We start from the raw sequence: 15,405 nt of genomic DNA, 5'->3' as shown, positions 1-15,405 counted from the left end.
CCAGCGTGAATCCAGCTCACAGAAGGGGAACACGTACTAGTGGCATCCAAAAGTAATAATCAGAGGGAATTTTGTAGGTTTTATTAATCTAATTCTCAAAGAAAAAAGCCATACAAGTCCAATCTTGTTGGTGCTACACTTCAAAATGTTTTAGTAGAAGACTAACCCAGGAACAAAACTGTCCCTCTAGTAGCTCAGGTAGAGCTTGAAGAAACCAGGGCAAAGCCTTCGAACCTTATGGAAATACAAACAGCTATCGATGACCAGAAATCAAAAAAGGATCAGTGCACAGGCAGGGTGTATGGTTATATTAGTAAGTCAATGTTCCCATTTGGGTCTCTGTACTTCTGAAAATCATGCATATAGTTACATCAGAATATTTGATCTATCTATCATGGAATTCTGCTTTTAAATTGCAATCCTACAAGAAGCGCCCCAGAAGTGGTCATACAAATTATAAGCCTATTTAAATCCTGAATGCAGATGACAAATTCTTTGAAAATTACTACTGAATAGGGCTCTTGAGTGTGCTGAGACTCATGTAATGTTAAGTGATGCCCATGATGGGTTCAGGAAAGAGACTGTGACCATAAGACATTGTTTTCCAGCTATACATGATATTAGAAGGGTTCCAAAGTGGGAAAGGTAATTTAATAATGAATAGATCTAAAATGCACCTGGGACCTATAACTACTCTATAGGAAAATAGAAATAGGAAACTCTGTGGTCAATAATGAGTTAGCTCGTGATGACGTCTGATTTAATCAGGATCCTATAGGACTTCTAAGCAGATATGTCAGCATTATTTTCTTTCTCTTTATGGCCGCCAAGTTTTACATGGCAGTAACGGACCAAAAAAAAGGAGATCAGACCATCAGCTTAAAATAGGGAGAATGGTCTAATGCATTTACTCCCATGGATTCTCATCCATTTGCGATTGGGGAATCAGTGGAGTACCGGCACCAGAGAGCTGACGAACAGCCAGATTCAAAGTAGATTGCTTGTGACAGAGTACCCAGTCTGTAAAACTCTAGATCAAGCCCTAAAACTAGTGTTAGTTATGAATAGGGCTCGCGGTTTTATGGGATTTATATTTTAGTAATTTCTTTCTGTATTTATCCATATTTATTTTTTGCTAATTTTACCTATATTTATCCATATCTATTTTAGGTTATGTGAACAAATGAAGCTGAAATGTGTATATTTCTGCATTTATATAACCGGTTAATGTGCATTTGTGCCTGAAGGCCTGACAGGTTTCAATGATATATACACAGTCAGATGGTAAAATATGCACAATGAAAATTTTAGAATCAAGGTTGTGCAAATCTGCTGTTTAAGGCTCTTTACTAAAATCCCTATATTTTTTTTATCCCCTTGCCTGTCAATCTACACAGCTATTCAGCTGGCAGTCATAATTGACAGAATTTAGAATCACTCAAAAACAACCCGATTTGCGTTTTTATCCACATTTAAAAATAAATACAGACAGGAAAATAAATGGTTTTCTGTAGGCATTTATCTGTAGAAATCAGTAAAAACGGAAAACAGGGAGCCTTAGTTATGAATAGTATATCAGAGTAGCCCACTTGTGAGAACGTGGGTTGTTGGTTGAGGGGATGAAAACCTACTCAAGCAAAAGCCACAATCCTTGTCAGGGTGAACTACAAAAAGTCATTAAATTAACTTGTGCTTAACCCTCTAGTAACTTAGTACAAAAGCAGTCAGTTCTTACCTAAAGGCAATTTATAAACTATTTATGCAGCAAACAAACAGTAATAAAGTGAAAACACAACACAAGAAAAATCCCACAGCAAGTTAGAAAAATCGAGTAAAATTCCATTATAAAATAATTGACACCAAAATTCCATGAGTAATACTAGAGGTATGCAATTTTATATAATTCAGGTAAGAAATAGTGCCTATAAGCACAAAGCAGCACTTGCCATTATCTGGTCACAGTAGACCGGGTCCAAGTCATAAAGCGAGGCCAGTCATGATGGAACATGGGATTGATACAGGACTGAGTTCAGTCCGCTGTTAAAAGTATCTTGTGTCCTGGTGCTTCGAGATACAAAGTCTTGCATTGGCCTATCTGGTACAGGCATTGTGGGGCTGTCGGTAGGATCTGCATTTCAATGTCCTGCTTTGACATGTGTCATGCTGAGTAGAGGCCATCAATGGCAGCTTGCAAGGACTTGCATTGAGGTGCGTTGGTGCTGAACCAAGATGAGACGAGCAGGGTCGGTTGTCAGCATTGGGATACATCAAGCCAGGTCAGCGCTTACAAAGCCACCGATCAGAAGCTGTGATGCGCAGTTCAGCATTGAGGTGCATCAAGATACATAGATTGGGGGTAGTTGTCAGTATCGAGATGCGCAGCACTGGGTAGATGATTGCAAGGTCACCAAACTGGAGCTGCTATGAGCGGTCCTGTGTCGAGATGCATCGGGAGCCTGTTATGTCCCTGTAGCTTAGTAGAGGTGGCCAGCTAACTAGCCCTCGAGACACTATGGAAGTTCTGGGTTCAAGTTGTAGGTTCAGTTCTTCTTTCTCAGGTAGTAGGGCTGCAGTGCAATCCCTCTTGGAGCAGAGCAACAGGGAACTAGAGCAGCTGCACAGACCTTCTGCAGCAGAACAATCTTTCTTCTGAGGCCTCAATTTTATACCTAATGCCCACTATGAAGTGGGCGAAACCTCTGGAGGCTTCCTGACACGGAAGTGTCTGGAAATTCCCATGCCCTGGTCCTAGTCAGTCTGGGGGCAAAACAAGCAAGTGTGTAGCTCTTTGTGTGTGAGCTTATCCAATGCCTTTGAAGTGGAAGTGTTGTAGATGACAGCTCTGCCCATCATGCCAGAGATGACCCACCCTACACTTAGACCATCTATTGTGATGCTGTCTGGTAGTATTGCACAAGGGCCAACTGGCAATTACACCTCGTCATGTGAACCGGGAACAGGCTACAGGCATCAGATCGACAGAATTTTAAAAAACCAAAAACCTACTAAAAGTGGCATTTTCGGACTTGTGTCTTAAAATTAGACTTTACCAGTGTAGAGGATTTTAGATTACGATTCCTCATGCACCAAACTTTCCCACCTGCCCCCAATTAAAAGTTATCTCTTCTTAAATGTTATAAGCTAACCCAATGTTATCATTAGGGGAAAGGTCGGTCTTGCAGCAGTGAAAAACTAATGCAATCATTTTTCACTACTAGGACATGTAAAACTTAAAAGTACATTACCAAATTTTAACTACAAAGAACCCTGGCATATGGGCTGTTTAGGGCCTACCCTAGGGGTCACTTTTATGTATTAAAAGGAAGTGTTTTTTAACTAGGTTGAAATGGCAGTTTAGAATTCCATACACAGGCTGCTATGGCAATGGCAGGCGTGAGAAAAGTCTGAAAAGGCTCCCCAAGTGGGTGGCAAATTGAGTGTGGTAGGCCCACTAGTAGCATTCAATTAACAGGCCCTGGGTACCTGTAGTACCACTTTACTAGGGACTTACAAGTAAATTCAAACTGCCAAGATAATGTGGGACCTTTTTAATTCTTCTTGGCAAGCACCCATCAATAAGATCTTAGCACTAGTTTTTTTATTGGTCTTCATCTGACCTGGAAAAAGAGACATTTATTAAGAACAACATTTTTGCTGCAAGATGGCTTTCTATGGTGGACCCAACATCAACCAAATGCAGCCTAGAATCTAGTCGCTGCATCCATACAAGAACATTGTCCTGCTAAAACACAACTATGCCAGCACAGAAATCTTCTTGAACATATTTCTCCTGCCAGAGCTTTTAGAGGAGGATAGGTAGTATTTTGTGCATTAAGATTTAGCATATTGGTGGAAAAATTAGATTCCCTCTTTTTCAACTCAAGATGAATCATACTTCTGCATATCATAAAATCAAACAGAGCTTTTACATAAAATACAGGAAGAGTAATTTTTTTTAGAAAGTGAGGTTTCACAAGAGGTTGTGCAAGAGAACTCAAGGACCAGATTGGATGCCAACATGTATTCCTACGAGAAGAGGATCAGGAGAGTTCAGAATAGTACTGTTGAATGGCACAATTTTTCCTTCCTCCTTCTAAGTTTTAAAAGCATGTCTTGTTAGAGCTCGAAGAGATGGAACCCTCAGGCCTCTTGGACTTCCATAATGTGGGGTTTCAAAGCAGATAAGCTCTTTGTAGCACAGTGTGTATTCTCAGGGGGTATATTTAGTGACCTTGCTGCACTGCTCATAGCCCCAGGGCAAGGACATGCACATGTGTCATATCTACAAGGTACAAAAAGAACAATTGATGGACAGAATGCAGAACAACATCGTGCATTCACCCCAGTACAGAGATCTGGGCCTAAATCCATCGTTTTTTGCTCTGCATGCCATTCCAGTTTGAACCCAGCCATATGCCATTCAGTCTTGACCCTGAGCCCAATGGGAACAGTCCAGCCCAAACTGCCAGGACAAGTCTTCCCTGGACTGGAAACAAGCATCCTAGGACTGGTTTCGGGGTTTTAACCCAAATCAGCCACGATAGCTTGACTCCAGTGGCACGGAGAGCACGCAACCCACATCTGGGCATACCTGTCCCACTAGGATTGACAAATGCAAGAAGAACAGTTGGTGGACAGAATGCAGAACAATGTCATACTTTCACCCCAGTACAGAGATCTGGGCCTAAATCCATTCTTTTTTTCTCTGCATGCCATTCCATTTTGAACCCAGCCATATGCAAATCAGTCTTGACCCTGCGGACAATGGGAACAGTCCAGCCCGAACTGCCAGGCCAATTCATCCCTGGACTGGAAACAAGCATCCTAGGACTGGTTTCGGGGTTTCACCCCAAATCAGCCAGGATAGCTTGACTTCAGTGGCATGGAGAGCACGCAACCCATGTCTGGGCATACCTGTCCCACCAGGATTGACAAATGCAAAAAGAACAAATGATGGACAGAATGCAGAACAATGTCATACATTCACCGAGTACAGAGATTTGGGCCTAAATCCATCGTTTTTTGCTCCCCATGCTATTTCAGTTTTAACCCAGCCATCTGAAAATCAGTCTTGACCCTGCACCCAATGGGAACAGTCCAGCCCGAACTGCCAGGCCAAGTCCTCCCTGGACCGGAAACAAGCATCCTAGGACCGGTTTTGGGGTTTCAGGGTTTCACCCCTAATCTGCCAGGATATGGTGCTTTTTTAAACCGGTCCCAGTATGCTTGTTTCCGGTACAGGGAAGACCTGGCTTGGCATTTCAGGCTGGACTGTTCCCATGAGGCACAGGGTCAAGACTGATTTGCACATAGCTGGGTCTGAACTGAGATGGGAAGTGAGCTAAAGAAAGATGATGAAGTCAACCCAGATCTGTGACTGGGGTGATTGTCTGAAAAGTTTCAGCACTCCGTCCATCATCACCTCCTTGTGTTTGCTTTGTTTGCCCTAAATTGGCATGGTATGCCCAGATGTGCGTCCCTTGCTCACTATGCTACTGGCTTCAAACTAGCCTGGCTGATGAGGGGTGTAACCCTGAAACCGGTCCCAGGATGCTTGTTTCCAGTTCAGGGAAGATCTGGCTTGGCAGTTTAGGCTGGACTACTCCAATGAGGCACAGCGTCAAGACTGATTTGATATAGCTGGGTCTGAACTGAGGTGGCATAGTGAGCTAAAGAACGATGATGGATTCAACCCAGATCAGTCATTGGGGGTGAGTGTCTGAAAAGTTTCAGCACTCCGTCCATCATCTCTTTGGGTTTGCTTTGTTAGCACTAAGTTGGCAGGGTATGCACAGACGTGAGTCCCTTGCTCACTTTGCCACTGGATTCAAATTGCCTGGCTGATGAGGGATGTTACCCCGAACCTGGTCCCAGAATGCTTATTTCCAGTTCAGGGTTGGGCTAGACTGTTCCCATGAGGCACAGGGTCAAGAATGATTTGCGTATAGCTGGGTCTGAACTGAGGTGGGAAAGTGAGGTGAAGAACGATGATGGATTCAACCCAGATCCCTGACTGGGGGTGAGTGTCTGAAAAGTTTTAGCACTCCGTCCATCATCTACTTGTGTTTGCTTTGTATCTACAAGGTATGGCATATTTCTGTCCTCTGCCCCTGCACTGGTGAACAATGGGCTGCCTAGCGCCGAAGCAGGCACACTTGCACCATGATGCACGGATGCGTGTGTTGCAGACAGGATTGTTTCTGTGCAGGAAGGGACACCTTTGTGCACAAAAACAATCCATCGAGGCAGTTTCCTCTTTCTATGTTTGCTGCAGAAAGAGACACAAACGAGGATAAACATATTACCACTTGTTGCGTCTCCGCCGGGGAAACGTAAGATTTTGATGCTTTCCCAGGTTTTCAGACTCTTGTAAATCTGCGAAGTCATCAACTGTCATGGATGTTTTGTGGGTACAGCCAACATAACACCCACGTCACGCCTCCCTAATGGAGTGTGAGGCAACGTAGCAATGCAGCAACTTGCGCTGTGTCACATCACTCCATATCTACAAGGCCATGAAAAGCCACGCAGAGTGGCTTTACTTAGCCATGTACATATGGCTAAGCCCTGTGGGTCACCGGAACATTACAAAACAGTGACATTCCGGTAGTGCACAGGGCTTGTAAATATGCCCCTCTGTCTGAGTTAGCCTACTTAAAGGCCAAGGGGCATATTTACAAGCCTGTAGCGAAGGGCAGTGCAGCAAGCGACCTTGCTGCGCTGCCCTGCGCCACAGAGAAAGGAGAGTAATAAGCTGCATCTACAAGATATGGCCCCTTTCTGTCCTCTCCCGCTCAAAAAGTGATGCTCCGGTGGTGCACAGGACTTGCAAATATGCCCCCAAGTCTTCAGCTGCATTCATGCTGACAGCTCTGAAGACCAATCACACAGTCCTGAAGATTCTTTTACAGTCACACAATATGCCATCTGTAAACTGACCACAGGGCTGGTGTGATGGGGCTGTAACCCCACTGTATTGTTGTTGCAATAATTTGGTGCTTTACACCCCTGGTGAGATACCGGGGGCACTGGCAGACGTGTAGCTCAATACTCCATAGAGGAGTCCATAGAAGTTTGAATCTTGTGTGACTGACATGGAGGCAATTAGATATCATACATGATGACCAGAGTGGTGCTCTTATCCTGACATAGGTTGCTAAAGGAAGCATGTGGTAGAACAGACAGGTATGAGGGATGGTTAGCATACTCTTTACATTGATCTGTTGATGCGTCTTGCAGTACACATGTGAGCTATGAGTATGGACCATAAGAGACATGTGTTGTTGTAGCATGCTCTTTCCAGTGATCTATTGATGAGTCTGGCAGTAAGCGTGTGAGTTATGAGTGTGACCTATATGGGACATGTATTGTAGTAGCATGCTCTTTACATTGATTTATTAATGAGTTGGGCAGTAGGCATGTGGGTTATGATTGTGGCTTATAAGGGACATGTGTTGTAGAAGCATGCTCTTTCCATTGATCTATTGATGAGTCTGGCAGTAAGCGTGTGAGTTATGAGTATGGACCAGAAGAGACATGTGTTGGAGAAGCAAGCTATTTACATTGATCTATTGATGAATCTGGCAGTATACCAGTGAGTTATGAGTATGGCCTATAAGGCAAAGGTTCTGAAGTAGCATGCACTTTTCACTCCATCACGACCATTTAGCTACATTTATGCATGGAGTGAAATGAAGCAAAGTGAGAGGTAAATTGTACATGGCCGTTTCTATTATATTTGGAAAGGAAACGGTTTTACTTCTTTTGTGGGATAAAATGACATAGAATGCAAGCTACTGACATCTCAAAGGTTATAGATAGCTAAGAAAATGGCCTATGCTGCGAAGGAACAACAAAGGAAAGCACTGGAGAGAGTCCACCATGGTAAATAATCTATGCTGTCAAGCAGGAGTGACAAAAGACCAACCTATAGACCCACACTTGATACAGGCAGCCATGGCAAATGCTCTATAGACACCACACAAGAGCGAGAGAGAAACAGCCCACAGGCTGGCAATGATTTCAGACAGCCAGGAAGATATCCAGACAATCTGAGAGGGAGAGGAAAATGCTTTGCAAATTAGAAATCAAGGAGGCTTTGGCCCAATCCCCAGCTCTTGTGAGTTACATTCTCCCCTTTAGCACCCAACTCATAATGATAGTTTGGGGTAGATTTCAGTAATTGCTCACTGGGATAAATTCTCCATTGAGACGACCGAGAAGCAACAAAGGAGCAGACAATAGGAATGTACTATATACATGTGGCCAGGACAGACCTCAGTAGAGTCCAGCCGGGAGCAAGTGAGGAGCAAACTACAGGCCTGCACTTGATGCTGGCAGCCATAGTCAATGCTTTATGGAGTCTACCATAATTAAAGCTCCTTAATGTCCACCCAGGAGTAACAGAGAAGTGATCTACAGGAGTGCACTGATTACAGACAGCCTGAGATATGCACTTTGCACTTCATCACAGTGCAACAGGGGAGCAACCTATAGGTATGCACTGATAACAGCAGGATAAATGCTTCAGGGATTCCATTTGGGAGCAGCCAAGTGGTGCTTTGGGGAGTAACATAATATTCAGTAGAGTAATCCTGTGGAAGGCATATACTCATTAGGCCAGCTAAATAAAAGATAGAAGGGACATAGGGGAGAATGGCTGTGAAAAGAAAGGTCCAAGGGCAAGGGTTCGGGTTCGGGTCCACAATCCCACATGGCCTCCGAAAGGAAGACTACTTGGAAAGACACCCTTTGTCTTAGCACACTTCCCTTGGCCGACCTGGATTGATGATCTACGAGGAGAGGTTACATTGACATTGATGATCTACGAGGAGAGGTTACATTGACATTAGGGTAAGGGCTGAAATGTGAGGGTGGAGTTGAACAGGGAGGAGTAAGCAGTAGATAACACGGGGTGGATAAAAAGTCCTGTTCAATAGGAAAGCAATTGAAAGAAGGAAAAAGAAGCTGAAAATAACGATGAGCTCTGTATTATTTCCCTGTTTGAGAGAATGAAATATTCTGCATTAAACCAGATGATGGGACGGGCAAAGATTCTTGATAACGACAGACTTGAAGGAAAGTAAAGTAGAGGTAGCATATTGAGATACCTAAGGACCGTGTTGTAAATAGTCCAATATAAGGTGCATCTTATAATATATATATATATAAACATGAGTATTTAACATTGTCTTCATGGCCTCTGTAATTATGCTAGTAAAATCCATATTTTATGGTAAAATGCGAGGCATATGTAGGCCGGTAAATAGTAAGTAGCATATTTGATGAACTTGAAGAAAAAAGTCTCAAATTGTTCTGCAGATATTTCAATGTCCTCCAGTCTTGAGTTGCACACATAGGTCATTTAATACCCCAGATCCAGCACAGAGTCAGATTCAAAGAGAGTTACCACATTTCTCTGTCACCTAAATACATTTTTTAGGCAAGGTGCAAAGTAAAATAGGGAGGTCAGTCTTATTGAAGGAAATTTGAATGCATGATATTGCTTCAAGCAACACATTCACTTGTTTTTTACCAAACTATAGGACTCAATGCAGATTCAAGAGTTCTAGGCAGTCTGGATACAAGACCAATATAGAATCATGATTTGTCCTTCTCATGTGAATGAAGGTTACATTTGTTAGATCAAAACACCCTCTTAGACACTACTTGGTCACTTTCAAGATGAACTGGCACTTTTCTACAGCAGACCCAAAAACACAGTCCAGTCATCTTTGCTATTAACTGTTTTGGTGATAAACTGCATTATCCGACCAGCACAGGAACCTCCTTAACAAAATGTTGTTGACTTCCATCAGCCCAATGTACATGGGATCATGATGTCTCCTCACAATGATGGTCCGCAGGAGTTTTCGCAACAGTGGGATCCTTGTTTCAGAGTAACATTCACTGAGGGTTGTCCACTGACAATGAGTAGAAATTGCAAGTCCAAATACACGCCCCTTTTTGTTACAGGTTAAATAGAAAATTAACTACCTAAAATCAACCTACAGAAGTTGCCCACTGCTTTTACATTTCCAATGCCCATGACTTCTAAACATACACAAAATTGAAGCTCAAATATCCCGTGCATGGGTGGTTTCATGAAATATGTAGGGCCAAGAACTGAAGATAAACCCTTAGGAAGCTAACTATTTTACCTTCACTGTGGATTCCAGAGTGGAACTGAAATGAGTGGCTGCAGCAACAGCAACTCCATCAGTTACTCTTGGAGGCATTGGCACATGACATGGTTTATCCAATTAAGTGCCTCTCTTCTAGAGAAGTCTGTCACCTCCAAATGTTAATCTGGGATAATGGCACAGTGGGGTAAGACATTCTCCAGATTTGCAACGAGTCCTGAAATAACTTTTATTAATCCTCAGGGGAGGGAAGGATGTTCTAAAATCGATCAAGTCAATCAAGGGTCATCACTTAGATTTCTGCAGGGAAACTTGGATTCTATCTCTGGTGGTTATTGATCTGCTAAATGGGAACACAGAGATCCCAGTTGTCAGAAGTAAGTCCTTCTTATGCCATTTAGGAGCATTTTGCTTTCACACCACTATTAATAATGTTATTGTCTGCAGCGGGTTATTACTGAATGTGCTTCTTCATGGAATGGCAAGTAAAGCTAGAGTAGAGCCAAGATTAAGGAAATTGGAAAGCAAAATGTGTGTGCAAGCAGCTTGGCTATCATTAAAGCAACACGTTATCCACAGTTACAATATTGCCATGAAGACAACTCCAGATATATGGTGCTAGGAAACTCAGTGGAATAAGCATAATCTTTCCTTCATGACATGGTTAACAGGAGGGTAGTGATACATCATCAACAAGTCTCACTTAGATAGTAATGTTGAGGAACTGAGAAGTGCATTTCAACAACACAAGTGGAGCATTTAAGAAACAAGGAAGAGGATGTTGCATTTTACTTATTTCTCCAGATTAAAGAGGTTGTGTAATGATAGTGTGAGGAAGACCTGATCCAAGTCCTGCAATCCTGCCACAGGCACTGGCATTGCTTTCTGACACTGTAAGGATGGAATCCACAAAATGGAGCCTTCTCCCTTCTCTGATGCTCTACCTGAAGTCAATGAAGAGCAAGGACAGTACAGAACTGGAGCCTGATGCAGCAGAGTGTAGGAAAAACAGAACTGCATGTGGTTCGCTCATGGTTTTCAAAGGACAACTGGCTTAATATGACCCCTGACCCCTGGGCCAAACACTTTCCCAGTGAATGGGGGATATTTACAACGGAATTGCACCATTGGAGTGTCACTTTTTCAGATGCCCCAGTGGTGCAACGCCCTGCTCCATATTTGAAAAAAGACGTTAAGCCGCTTTGCATGGCTTGACACCACTTGGTAAATATCGCACCCTTCCACTCAATTAACTGCATGAAAGTGTGAAAGTGGTATGCACTGTGTGTTGTTGTGGGCGTTCCACCGCAACACCCATTGCTTCTTGATGCTGCCTCAGATTCACAAGGATCTGTAAATCTAAGGTAGCACCAGAAACTAACGCCACTGAAAAGCAGGTGTTAGAGTGACGCAACAAATAAAAATTCTTTTATTTCTCCTCGTTTTTGGTCTTTCTATGTGTCCAGCATTCTGCAGCACATATAACAGGAGCAAATTGCCTTTGTTGATTTTTTATGTGCAGGAAGGTGTCCCTTCTGTATATAAACAATCATCCCTGCAACGCAGGCACCACTGCACCATGGCGCAGTAGTGTCTTTGTTGGTACTAGGCAGTTATTTTTAGGGCCGGCACAAGGGAAAACAAGGCGGTGCGCCATATTCTTGTGAATGCGATGCATCCCTGCGTTTGTGAAGTGACGCAGCGCCGCACTGCTAAATTGCTTGCAGCGCCGCGCTATTTCTTTGTGAATACGCCCCAGTGTGTTCTATCCCTAAAGCATGATTATCGATACTAATTAGCATCTTTGACTTTTATGGAAGCCTGTTGTAAAGTTCCATAAAGCCTGCACACGTGGCATAGAGGTCTACTGTTGAATGCAGAAGACACTTTCCCACATTCGGGATGGAAAACATGGTAACGGGGCTCACAAGTGGCCCTGAAACACTGCATAGAAAGCTGCAATTTCACCTGAAACTGAGGCCTACAACTGATAATAAATAAGTGACTTGATGCCCGCAAAGAACAGGTGGCAGAATGACCAGGTGGGTAATACAGATGGCATGCCAGCTTGCATGTTTAATAAGCAACAGAGACACCTAAGAACTCTTACTATAAACCTTTTCTAATTCTTTATTTGAAGGTTTCCACAACATGTTTTTAATGCTCTATTTAAAGTTTCCAAAAATATAACTTTGTTACAAGTCTGTATAAGGAGCATATTAACTTATACCAGGTAAAGCTTTATTTGTCAGTATTCATTTGCACCTGTATACACCCCAGAAAACAAAGTGTCAACCCACTGTGTCTGCCCCACAGGATGTGTCTGGTTGCAAGTGAGTGAAAGACAGAATATTGGAAGGTTGGAACAGAATGAATTGAGCAGAGTGGGGACAGATGGATGGTGAACAAGCCTTTACTCCTACAACTGCCTGTGAGTATATTCTTAATAAAAACTTTTACAGATGAAACAGTAATGCTGGCGTCTTTTCCTACACACCGCATCTACCCTACTTTTAAATTGACATTCACTCCATAACTTAAAAAAAAAACCCTGGGCCTCTGGCTGAGGACCAACTACAAATTCCATCCTTTTTAATAATAAAGGGAAGGAATTCATTGGTGAACTTAGATGATTCAAAAAATATTTAAAATGCTCCCTCCTACAGACCATAGTTAAAGGCAGACCTTTTCCAGGCAGAGCGCCCAGCAGTGACCTATCACTTAGCTTTCTTTCCATCCAGGGGCACTGAGAGTAGGCATGAACCTGGAGACCTTATCCCTATAGTTGATGGTGTGAGGAGGGCCAAAGTGTTTTTCTCCTTTAAAATGCAGGAGTGACAATAGATAAACAGAAAATATTTAACTCTAGCCCTGTTGTTTCCACTCCTCCCCAAGTTTTTGGTTATTTGTGCCCTCACACCAGTCTCCACCTCTCCGCGTGGTCAGGACATGCACGCGTTCTGATGAGAAGCCATTGCCCTGGTTGGTTGTGCATCCCACAGCAGGGGGGAGGTAGGTACCACTAGGCTTCTTCCTGTGTGCTCACTGTCATCTCTTCTCCTGGTCAACATCATCAGGAATAGAGAGCTATAGAATTCTGAAACTGCTGAAATGTGTCTTTGGGATCAAAAATTGCTCAAATTAAATATAATTAAATAACCAAATTCTACTGTTTAAACCAGGTGCCCTTTCACTTACAAATCCTGAGTTAATTATTAAAGGCAGACAAAAGCTAATCTCTTGCAGCTGGCATCTTCTGTCTTGGATCCAATAATAGATCAGCAGTCTGACCTATTCTGAAGCAGATTAAACTGCAAGGAAAGTAAAGTTGTGATACCAGAGGAAAGTGTCGTAAACATGAATCCCTCTTTAATGACCATGCGCTATGTTTACACATGGAAGACATTGATTGCACACAGCTAAATAAATAACAAAGAAAGTGTGCTTTGGATGCCTGACCTGAGAAGGTACGCACCTGTTTCAGATTACTTTTTATATGGAGAATGTGTTGCTGTTAAAATAAATATATGAAAACTGCACTACAATTATAATACATTGCTAAGAAAGAACCTGAATTTTTAGGTAGGATATTTCTCAGGAGCTTTGATCATAAACTTAAATGCTAATCATAATTGTTGAATATACAAAGTAAGATACAATTTAATAAATGAAAGTGGTGGGACCTGAGGAATATATCTCAGGTAGCAATGCATGAACTCTGTAGCTCCCATTTTGGCAAATCAGTGAAAATGAACCCCATTTCAAATTCAAGAAAATCTGTGATCTTGAGGGTTCTTTGATCCAAATGTGAAATAGATTTTGAAAGTGAAAATGTCCCCATATGATGGAGAAAAGTAAATCCATTTTGCCTTAACGTAGTACATATTTTTGTGGGACCTGCATCTTAAATCATTCAATTTCAGTATAAAGTCACATCCATAACCAGGAATGGGGGATATTTATTCTTTCAAATGTTATTTGTCTCTATGAAAAGTCTTTTACAATGGTGGAATTAATGCATTACGAATTCTATGTTATAAGAGAGTTTCTGGCTTTTTTTTGCTTCAGTCTAGCTGCAAAATCTGGGGAAAATCCTCAACTTGAAAGTCTGTGGGTATTCACAATTGATTTACAGATAATACAGATATATTCCCACCGTGAAAAGGTATCTAGGTTTAATCCAAGGAAGCCTGGAGTAGGTACATTTTTCAAGCGAAATCAACAAAATTGTTAGGGTTTCAGGAGAAGAATTTTTTTTATGATAACACTGTTTTAACAGTCATGAAACAAATAAAAGTTTGATGCACAGAAATACAAGCTACATTTGAGTGCGCAGTATTGTACGCTTGTTTACTTCTGTAAAAAAAATAATTCACTTTTGAGTGCTCCAACAGTCAGATTACAAAATGTGCTCCAGCAAAACTTTATGAACTCTATAACTGTCAGATATTTACTCTAAACATAGGAGTAATGCAATGAAGACATTTTGGGAATGTTGCATTGGTATAAAGCAAGGTCTCTCTTGTGCTCTGTGTGGGTGCTGGGTGTTGGAAACACAAATTTCTTTGGACTCAGTTTTTGGAGTTCTGAACAAGATCAGAACTAAAAACCACTCTCTAACGTAAACCATTGTGGTCAGGGTCTGACTGTAATGGTAACACCTTTTCCTATTGCTGAGATAACCTTAATCCATTCCTATAGCCTTGATTTCACACTTTGAACCACTATTACCTCCAAGAAATAGCCCCAAAAGGAAGAAAAAACCAACAAGGTGCAGGATATTTATGGAAGAATTTAGGAATTCGTCTCTGGAACGCACACACAGGTTGGAAATGCTTCCCTGGGAAACAGGAAGAAAAGAAATGGAGTTTCCATGGGTAAGTTGGAAGAAAAAACCCTAGGATAAAAATGAATTGTCAAAATTATAAACAAGGAGCAAAGAGCACAATGGAAAAATACTTCTGGGAAATGTTTGGTACCAAGATCTTTACAAACAGACACACTGATAATGACTGCTTAGGGCCTGATTTAAAGTTTAGCAAATGGGTTGCTCTGTCACAAACATGATTGATATCCAGTCTGCCTAATTACATGCACCAGAGGATATATTACACTTGTAACAAGGGTGATGGGATATCTGTAATTTTAAAGACTGAGTACCTCATCTGTCAAACTGTAAATCAGGTCCTTTGTTAGGCGAAGCAACAATTTCAAAGGATAACACCTTTTTATGGACTCCGAAAGATGCCCTTAATACATTAAT

The 15,405-nt window shown here is 42.0% G+C and overlaps 1 gene segment (V, D, J or C); it reads right to left on the bottom strand.

Annotated features, from left to right (window-relative positions):
• The window catches only part of LOC146813330 (T cell receptor beta constant 2-like), a 934,578-nt gene that overhangs the window by 238,946 nt on the left and 680,227 nt on the right, over positions 1-15,405 (bottom strand).

Source organism: Triturus cristatus, chromosome 7, assembly GCF_964204655.1.
Source record: "Triturus cristatus chromosome 7, aTriCri1.1, whole genome shotgun sequence".
NCBI classification, from domain to species: Eukaryota; Metazoa; Chordata; class Amphibia; order Caudata; family Salamandridae; genus Triturus; species Triturus cristatus.
The sequence above is the reverse complement of the archived record's forward strand: the minus strand, read 5'-3'. Positions and strand labels throughout refer to the sequence as shown.